Raw genomic sequence first — 10,709 nt, forward strand, 5'->3', positions numbered from 1 at the left:
GTACGAGAAGTGCGCCGGGGTCCACGGGAACACCCACAAATGGTGACGCCATTGTCAGAGGAGGGGCTAGGAAGCTGCGCACGCCGATTTAAGTAGCCGATCTCCGGCTAGACTAAGCCGAAAAACTGCTCCCGACCAGGTTTGGTTGCGAGCATAAGTCACCATGGTGATACAGCGACGCTAAAAGAGATCGACTTTCGTGGTACAACTAACCCAGGCTTGGAGCTCAACATACCTCGCTAACCCTCTAAGCGAGCTTCGTGGTACAGGGCCCTGGTTGTGTGTTGTTCTATTAACATTGTTCGTGTGTCCATTGTTGTCGACACCGTCACCGAGAGTGACGTGACCATCGTTTCGTGCAGCTGTTCCGTGTTGAAGTCTCGTTCAATAAAAAACAACTCTCGTTGTCGAGCGTTCAATAAAAACCAACTCTCGTTGTCGAGCGTGCCCCCCCCCCCTCAACAAACGTGTCGCCCCCCCCTACAATCGTGTCGTCGTCGTCCCCCTCAACAAACGTGTCTCCCCCCTCCCCCCCCCCGGTCAACAACAGTCTACCTCCCCCCCCCCCCCTAAACAATCGTGTCCACAATTTGCCGCGAAAGCCGTGAAACCCAAACCCCGAAACCCGCCTCCACAGCGGCACGCGTGGATACTGTAGGTATAACACGCTATTTTTTTTACGTTGAAATGCTACGTATCCAGTGTTCATGGAAACGTACACCGTCAACGTTTTTTCTTGGCGACTGGGTTGTATCATGATACAAGTAATTGTCGTGCCATTTGGGTGTGCACATGAATATGCGAAAATAGTGCAACCGACGGTGTTTGCAAATGGATTATTTCCGATAACAATGGATTATTTTGGCGATGGATTAGAAATTATCAAGAGCATGGAGCGAGCTAGTCTGCAAAAAAGACAATCTTCAAACAGTGAGTGTACTTATTTCTCTGTTTCTCTAGTAGTAGAAGCTACATTTACCTCTCGTTCCTCTGCCTGGCAAGCGCGTTTCTGCGCTCTTTCTCTGCGCCCGGGTCAGATTTAGGTCTGTCCGTGTCTCCAGCACTATAGCCACTAAAATTAAAAATTGTTGGCACAGCATCTGGTTTCAGGCGATTGGTGGGACGGCGAGCAAATCTCCCATCTTCAGCAAAAGCTCCCTCTTCAATGTAATCAGCCTCTATAAAGTGGTCACTAAATACTCTCTGCCCTAGTCCCATTGGGGGGCTGAGGCGTTTCAATGCAGCTAACCATCTTTGGAGCAGTTTAGGTTTCTTGACAGGAATGACATGGAAATGAACTATTTTACCGCTCTCTTTTACCCGATAATATTCGTTTGAACAGCCAGGGGCAATACAAAATGACCCCCCTGTTCTTCTTCCAAGATTTTACATATTTATTTGAAAGCGTTAATCATTCTGATCTCATGACGCAGCGCATGTATTTTTAAAACATGGCCGCGCCCTAGTGGCGAAAGTCGTTGTCAACATGTGATTTTCCAGTGAAACTACTTGAATTTCAGGTTTAATGAAAATCCATGTATTTTCAAAAATGAAAAAGCAACCAAAAAATGGTCACAGTTCTCATTGCTTCATTTCCACTTTAACAGGAAGGTAAAGCAGGACCTTAAGCAAAGCAGATTCCGTACTGTGCAGAGTTCTAAAGCCTGACTGACATTTTTCACAGATATTGAATGCACTCAAATAGGAAGAAACCTGAGAGAGGACAACCTTTTCTAATATCTTTGACAGAAAAGGTAACTTAGAAATAGGCCTATAATTCTTCAGGTCACTGGGCTCAAGGCTAGGTTTCATTTAAAATAGATAGAGGCAGGATTTAAAATAGAATTTATGGTATTGAATACAACTTTTGGCCTATGAGCATTATTGTTGATAAGCTGAGCATAATACTCTACCTTTGCTGTCTTAACAGAGTTTTGGTAGATATTTAGAGAATCTCTAAAAATGTCATAGAATACCTGAAGCTTCTCTTTTTTCCATTTACGCTCTGCTTTGCTGCAGGATTTTCTGACAGAACGGGTAATGGCATTTAACCATGGAGTGGTGATAGTTTTGACCCGCTTTTGTTTTAGTGGGGCAACACAGTCTAAGGTCTCCAGACAGGATGCATTGAAGAGAGTGACTAATTCTTCAATGTCAGAGCAGGTGAAAATAGCAACAGAGATAGTGGGTGAGTGAGAGAGTATGAAAGTATGAGAGAATTTTGTGGCTGTGGTGGAATTAATAGAACGGGCAAAGGAATAGGACTTAGGGGGAGATAAAGGGGAACAAAACATAATAGATTCAAATAAAATCAAAAAATGATCAGAGCCCCAACATCCATAATTTTTATGTTGGAAACACTGAAACCATAAGACAATACTAGGTCTAATGTGTGGCCTTTCTGATGTGTCGGGGCCATAACAGATTGCACAAGATTGAAAGAGTCCACAAGGCATAAAAACTCCTTAACCAAAGGTTTTGATGGGCAACCGATGTGAATCTTAAAATCTCCTAAAATCATGAAATTGTCAGAGCAAGAGGCCATAAAAGATAGTAGATCAGCAAATTCTTGAATGAAATTACAATTAATTTTCGGTGGTCGGTAAACTAATGCACAGAGGAGGGTGCATTTATCTTTACAAGCTGTACCTCAAAAGTGGAGAACATATCGATTTGTACAATTCTACATTTAAAGTTGTCATTGTAAACAGTGACCAGGTCACCTCCACGACCAGTAGCCCTAGGGGAATTTATGAAGCTGCAGTGAGGAGGGCAGAGATCACCCAGTTGAACGAGGTCATTACTGCTGAGCCAAGTTACGACGTCTTACGTAATTTGAATGTCAGAATGGGCAGATGGCTTCAATGCGGCCGAATATGACGGTTTCAAACAAAAATTGTGATTCTAAAGAAAGTATAAATGATATCGAAATGCCGTTTGGATATTATTGAAGATACAAGTGTGTAGATATGTTAAATGGTTTGAACGAAGATAAACGGTTGCAAATTGAATTAGTTACGTCCAGGGCTGTAGTGGTCAAATTAGAGGTGGGTAAACTGAATTTTGTGATCAGACCGACCTCGACACAACGCAACGCAAAGTGTTGCGACTCTGTAAGGCTAGCCTGGCTATATTCCATTATGTTATAAATTAAAGTCATAATAATAATAAATCAATCAATGACAGTCAATGAATGTGTTTGTAGTTTATTCAAGTTATTCAAATTTCAACAGTAAAGAAAAGTATGTGTAGATTAAGAACTATCTATATATCGCATGTGTGTATGTGTGTGTATTTATTAGTATGCATGCTTTTCACAGTAGTGCCCAGAGGGCCTCCCTGTCCTCCACGTCAGGTCCTGCCTTGCAGGGGCGTGTTCTGGGTTTCATGGCTCCCCTGTGCTTCACCAGCCAGGACTTCACATACTGTGTTGGATTGAACTTTGTGAGTGGTGGGCCATTCAGTTGAATAAACATCAAGGACGACACTGTGACCATGTGCAGACTGCATCTCAGGGGGCACACTATGATGTTCATTAAGCTGAACCCCCTCTCACACTCAGCAGTGCTAACAGGAATGAGATGGTGGATATTCAGGAGTGGTGCAAGGTTTTCTGGAATGATGCTTGAGTTATCCTTGAAATCCCTATAGCCTTCAAGAATTTTTCTCTCATCAAGTCTGAACCTTTGGGCAAGTTGTTTCACCTTGGATTCCCCATACGGTTCCTCTAGGGGAACAGGCCAGTTTGCTGGGAAAATAACTTTAAAGAAAATAAATAATAAAATTAAAATATTTATAAATAATTTTATTTTTATTGGTTTAACCGCCAACCGCCCGAATTTATTTTTTGTCGCGTCATCCGCCTGATCCACGGTTTAGCCGCGGAGTCCAGGGCTGCAACCGCCAACCTCGCATCTCCAAATTGAGGAGAGACCGAGCTATAGCGAAGTTGATACACCAAAACCGAAGTTTGATATGGATAGTAAAACTCTGACTGACTTTTGCTCATTTTGACATGGGCAGTACACGGATAGCATGACTACGCTTTGGCCAAACTGAATGCTCGTAGTCATTTAATAGTTTGTCAAGTAAAATTGATTCATAAATCACAAAAACAACTCATGTGAATTGATCATCTTCAGTCTTACTTTGCACTTGAGGCCTTTTTCGGGCATCTGTTGGAGTGGGAGCACTCGAAGGTCTCTTTAAAAATCACCTGACATCCATGGCTAATTAATGACAGGTAGGCAGGCATGATAATCCACAACGCGTAGGGCCATGTGTTTACATACTTCCTGTTTACATATTTTCCTGGATCCTGATTGGTGTCGCCGCCGCAGCCGCAAGGCACTGATTGGGGGGTCACAGACTATAATATCATAGGCCTACAGCGCAGATGAAAATGATTCAGATTACAGCGTTTATTTGTTCAACAATATGAAACTTTGTCTTAGGTGTTTTAAAATGATACCAAATTTTTCCGATTATTCCAACGGCAGAATGCAAGGCACAGGGAACTTTGAGGTGCGTAAACGCCACTTAGAGGTGCGTAAACGCTATTTAGAGGTGCGTAAACGCTATTTCCTAAATTACAGAGGTGCGTAAACAGCGTTTACGTGCGTTTACCCTCCACTACAGCCCTGGTTACGTCTTAGGGAGGACATCCAGTCCATGGGCGTCAGTTTGGTTTGAAATGTGCTGGGGACAGAGACGCATTCGGATGTGTATTTTCAGAAGTGCTGGGTACAATGAGGATGCATTCTTTTTTCTCTCTTTAGTGCCGGTAATGAAAGGTTCTGAAAGATGGCATACCCATGTAGCTAATTACTAAGGAATAAAATGTATACAAAATCTGTCTGGCACGTTTCATGAAGAAAACTTTTCCAAAACGCATCGGACATATGACCCACTATGTTCTGCTCAATGTATCCAATGTTGACAATGTGAAGTGACATGGCTAGGCTACCAACATAAACAAGAGGAGCTTGGAAAGGAAATTAACTGCGTGTTTAAGTTCAGAAGGCGCAAACGTGTGGCTACAGACAGCACTACAGAATTCGTCAAGATTGAAAAAGAAAAATATATTTGTTGCATAGCTGAACGCTGTATCACATCATGAGCTGGCTGCTCTCAATTCACAACACGCATTCCATCCAATCTAGCCTACATCAGGCATTCTGACCAAAACTCATGCACTCCCCCCCAGAATTCAAGCAAAGCAAGAATGACCAAAAGTCACTTTGTGTCAACAAGTGACTGACTCCACCGACTAACAATTGCAAGTTAAAACAGCCGACCACTTGAGTGCAAAAAACACAAAAGAACTTGCCACAGCACCAGCAAATCTTAAGCAATAAATATCACGTCTTACCTTTATTTATGTGCCCGTGGTCTGCAGATGCATCCCGTGGTGTAGCCTACCACAAACCCACTAGTTCAACAGGTTATCGTTCTGACACTGTCCATTGTCAGAACTGCCCATCGTCGTGACACAGAAGAAAACAAGAATGTGTGTTGGCCTCAGAGAACCAAATAAAGCCATAGTTGTGGACAGTCATCCTCTACCACATATGGATGCTTTCTACCCCTGCTGGGTCAATCATGTTTTCCACAATTGACCTTGAGAGTGCCTATCATCAACTTCCTCTGCATCCCGATAGTAGGGATTTGACTGCATTTGTAACCCATGAAGGCCTTTTCCGATTCTGCAGGATACCTTATGGTTTAGCGTCAGCTCCAGCTGCTTTTCAGAAGATGATCATCCTGCAAGGTGTTCCAAACGTGAACAACTACCTAGATGACATCATATGCTTTGGACGCACCCAAGTGCTGCATGACACTGCACTTGAAGAATTGTTACAGCGGCTCACAAATGCAGGTCTGCGTCTCAATGATAAAAAAGTGCCAGTTCAGACAGTCCAGTCTGCGCTTTCTGGGTCACTTAGTGTCCGCCAGGGGCGGAGTGGGACACTAATAGCCACCGGGAGAATCCTCCCCGGTCCGGCCCTCCCCCCCCCCCCCCCCCCCCCCGCCAACAACGTTTTTTTTTGTTTGTTTTTTCAGTAATAAAAAAATAATCTGTAAAAATGAATGATATAATTATAATTAAGAAAATAAAAATGAGTAAAATAGGCCACAGTTCTGCTCTGTGCGGAAGAGAATTGGCGCACTTCCTTACAAGACTGGTAAGGTAACCATAGCAACGCCGGTAAACAAAAGCAAGCAACCAGGAACTTGTTCGCCTTTTCTGTCTGACGTGTCTTTAGGGTCATTCCATTAGACGTGGGGCCGCTCATATATCCCCCTACATTTCCGAAAATGGACTTGCCCTGCAAGCTGTTTATTGGATAAACGCATTTCCCAATCCCAGGAGTCTTTGCTCCATTCTACGTCAATTCAAGAACAAACAAATTAAAGTAAACTGTAGTTTGTATTATTTATTAATGGCTATGAAAGTTCTGTAACGCCTGAATAATTAAGAATTAAATGAAGTAAAAATAAATAATATATAAAAAAAACCATGAATGAGACATAGAGAGTAAGCAAGTGGTATAAATATTGGTTGGATGTAGGGCTGGGCGATATGGGCCAAAATGAATATCTCGATATTTTTTTACTATATCTCGATACACGATATATATCTCGATATATTTTGAATCTCCTCTAGAGCACATCATAAATGCTCGATTCAACCATGTCTGGCATAATGTTACGTCAGTAATAATTCTAGTATTACTGAAACATAAGTCTGCATGTAGATTACATGAAACAACATATTGTTTAAACTCATTAGTGCTTTCTATTGGAACAATTTAAAACTTGCACATAAGAAAAGGAAAATCACAGCAAGTTAGATTTACCAACACAGCATTTATTCAAACCGTTAATTATTTATTAACAGTTTGAATAATAATTATTATATATACACTGCCAGACGAAGGATCCAGTGCTATTCTTTTTCGAAACCAAATCCTCAGTTTCCATCCTTTTTTCTCTCTCTGGCTGTTCTCACTCACCGGTCGGAGGTACACACACCTACAGCAGCGCGCCTTCCAGACTACGTCACACACGCGCGTCCATGAGAATCTCGTGGACTCGCAATGGGCGGGGGGAGTGAGTGTGTTTAGAGAGCCACAGGAAAGAGCGAGAGAAGGGAACGCTGTGCGTTAAACAAACCCCGAGAAGCCCAATCCCTATGAGAGCTCCCCACGTTACGGCCATCAGGAGGCGCACAGAGCTTTTGGCCGTGATATTATATAAACAATTGTATTATATTATATATTATTATATATAGAGCCCCGGGAGTCGCAAACGGCAACAATCACTTTCTCCTCCGTGCCGCAGTTCACCCCGGACTGCACTGCACCGAGTTTGACGGTTGAACGCTGGTTGGCTGTTACGTTACACATGTTCAACACGTGGCCACGCTGTTGAACGCTGATTGGCAGATACGCGTCTCTACGTTCACTTTGTATGAGATCTTGTCGCCCTGTAGCGTGAAAGCACAACGAGTATGCCGGCGGCGGCAAAAAGAAACAATGCGTGCCAATTTATATTCGATGTTCGCGATAGGGGCATTTTATACATCCCCTGGAGAACATCTCGTGATACATCGCATATATTCGATATATCGCCCAGCCCTAGTTGGATGTTCTCAAAACATATATTGTTTATTTCGGGGATTTTCACGGCGTCTTGACGGGGAATAGATTATGCTCAGGGCCGGCTTGCAGACGCTTCGCTGCCTCTCATAACTGTGGTCCGGTCCAACTGACTTCGCAGGCCGCTACACAATTGCGGGCCGGTCCAACTGACTTCGCAAGCCGCTACACAATTGTGGGCCGGTCCACCTGACCTCGCCGGCCGACCGGGAAATCTCCCGATCGTCCCGACGGCCACTCCGCCTCTGGTGTCCGCACAAGGCATCGAGCCGGATAGAGAACATTTTAAAGCAATTGCACAAGCACCTCCACCACACAATGCAGGCACCTTGCGTTCATTTCTGGGCATGCTTTCATGGTACAACAAATTCATACACAACTATGCAACTGTGGTTGAGCCACTGCGTACCGTCCTTCGCAGTGACTCAGACTTGGACTGATGCGGCTGACAAGTGTTTCAGGGTGTTGAAACAGCTGTTGGTGGACAGCTCAGCATTGGCCTTGTATGATCCTGCCCTGCCAAGCATCGGTTCTACAGACACCTCTGACTATGGCGTAGGCGCCGTCTTCACGCAGATACACCCTAACAACATTGAACGCACAGTCGCATTTGCTTCAGTAAAGTTGACACAGGCAGAAAGAAAATGTGCAACAGTTGAAAAAGAGGCCTTAGGCAGTGTTTGGGCAGTTGAGAAGTGGAGAACATACCTGTGGGGGCACAGGTTCACTCTGCGTACCGATCACCAGGCCCTCACTACTCTTCTATCTACTAAAGGTGCTGACAGAGCTGGAATGTGCATTGCATGATGGTCAGCCCGACTGCTGTGCTTCAACCATGACGTAGTGTACCGTGCTGGCACACAGAACCAAACTGCGGACTGCTTGTCTCGATAACCATTGCCTACTGATCCTGCGTACGAACCAGAGACTGAGTTTGTTGCATTGCTTTCCACAGCACAAGCTGCCATTACACCGTCTGAGTTCCAATCTGCCTCTGCATCGTGCACAGAGATCTCTGCTCTGCGCGCACAGATTCAAAAAGATGGCCTGCTTGTCAAAAATCGGAACTGCAACCATACTTCAAAATGCGAAATAAACACTGGGACTTAGTGTTCCGCGGGTCTCGCTTAGTGGTGCCTATTTCTTTTCGGAAAACATTAGTTGTGCGGGCACATGAAAACCACCAAGGCATAGTACAAACTAAACAATGCCTGCGCTAGTTGTATTGGTTCCCTGGAATGAATGCCCTTGCTCAGTCTTACATCTCAGCCTGCACGCTATGCCAAAGCCTGGACTGCACGGCAAAGACTTTCGACGCACCACTACAGCCAGTACCTTAGCATGCAGTACCATGGACCAAGATAGGTCTGGATAGTAGGACCGTTCGAGACAGCCCCATGGAACTGTAGGTATGACATTGCTCATGCTGACTACTATTCCAAATGGCCTGAAGTGGCTTTTACAGCATCAATTACCAGCGAAGTCATGATTGGATTCCTCGCTAATATCTTCAGTCGTTATGGCAACCCTGAATGTGTAGTGACTGACAATGGGATTCAACAGATTTCCACTGCCCTTTCCACATTCTTAAAAAACCGCAACATAAGACAGATCAAGGTGTCTGTGTATCACCCAGCGTCTAATGGAGCTGTAGAAAGATTTAATCGAGGATTGAAGAGCTGTGTGCAAGCTGCCATCATACAAGCTGCACCATGGAAAGAAACAATGACCGCTTTCCTACAGATTTACCGGCCAACCCCGGATTCAATGACGAATGTTTCACCTTTTGAACTGATGTTTGGTCGCAAGATGAGAACCAAACTTGCTGTTATGCCCTTGCCAGACTGCGAACACTGTGGCAAAAAGAGGGGAGTGCGAGCGCTTGCTCTCAAAGTAGGTCGTTATAATCTGTATTCTAATCAAATATGTAAAAAGGAAGGCGTGGTTATGGAATGAATGTGCATATTTTGTTCCTAGAATGTCTCATTACATGCTATATAATCAAATTATAACTAAATATATAATTACATGGTTAGAAAGATATAATTAGACCATGCAGCCATTATTTTCATTATTTTTTTCGTTATATGGACATCCTTTCTCTTTTTACTGATGTAAACTTTCTTTATAACAAGATCTTTCTTTGACCAATCACCATCCACATCTAAAATTGTATCTATGAAGGAAATGCATACTCACCATGTCCTTATTCTTGCCTGCATGGGTTCAATAAAGTCAGAATCATGCTCCGGGACACGATTAAACAGATACATTTTCGTGACGGTAACTACTGAGAGTTCAACCCCTTCCCTCGCCCTTCCCCAGCTACAAAGTTAATTTGAGCATTCGCTCATATGCCATGCAAAAAAAAGCATTGCAGTCGCTTTTCTGTTCACTTGTTTGAGAAAGATTGAACCGAAGGTACACCGATTATTTATGCAAATGTGTGTATATTCTTTATTGTTAAATCAAATAACATCAAAAACACAATGTACTGTGTCCAACCTTTTTTACTGCATTAGCCCAAAAAACTGACTGAAACAATCCAACGCTTGACTTAAAGACTCGTTGTTAACCAGAAAAAAGCTCAAAGATATCCTTCAGTTTGACAACTCCGACTTTCAATTAACGCAGAATATACTTTTAATTCATTATTGAATGGGATCAATTTAAGGAGTTTTGCACACGCGGAAACAAGTTGATGAATGCATAATTGGGACAAAGAAATTGAGAGGAAATGACAACATAAATCACCAGTTTGCAAAGGAGGGAGCATATACAGTTTCAAGTCTTCCCTCAGAGCTCAGCCCGGAGGAACAGCTACAACGGAAAGCGCTGTTATAAAGTCTGAGTTTAAGAAAGCCTTGTTTTGCTTCCCATTGAACTATATTGACATGTAATACTATGGCTGCACTTATATGGCTACGTAGCGCTTGGGTTATGCCTTGAAATAATTTCTTTGGAAATCTTGAATTAGCAGGCCTTGTCCTGTGAGGCTAAATAGACTTCAATAGTCTCAACTATTAAATAAAAGAGCTACTTAAAAGT

Source organism: Gadus chalcogrammus, chromosome 17, assembly GCF_026213295.1.
Source record: "Gadus chalcogrammus isolate NIFS_2021 chromosome 17, NIFS_Gcha_1.0, whole genome shotgun sequence".
NCBI classification, from domain to species: Eukaryota; Metazoa; Chordata; class Actinopteri; order Gadiformes; family Gadidae; genus Gadus; species Gadus chalcogrammus.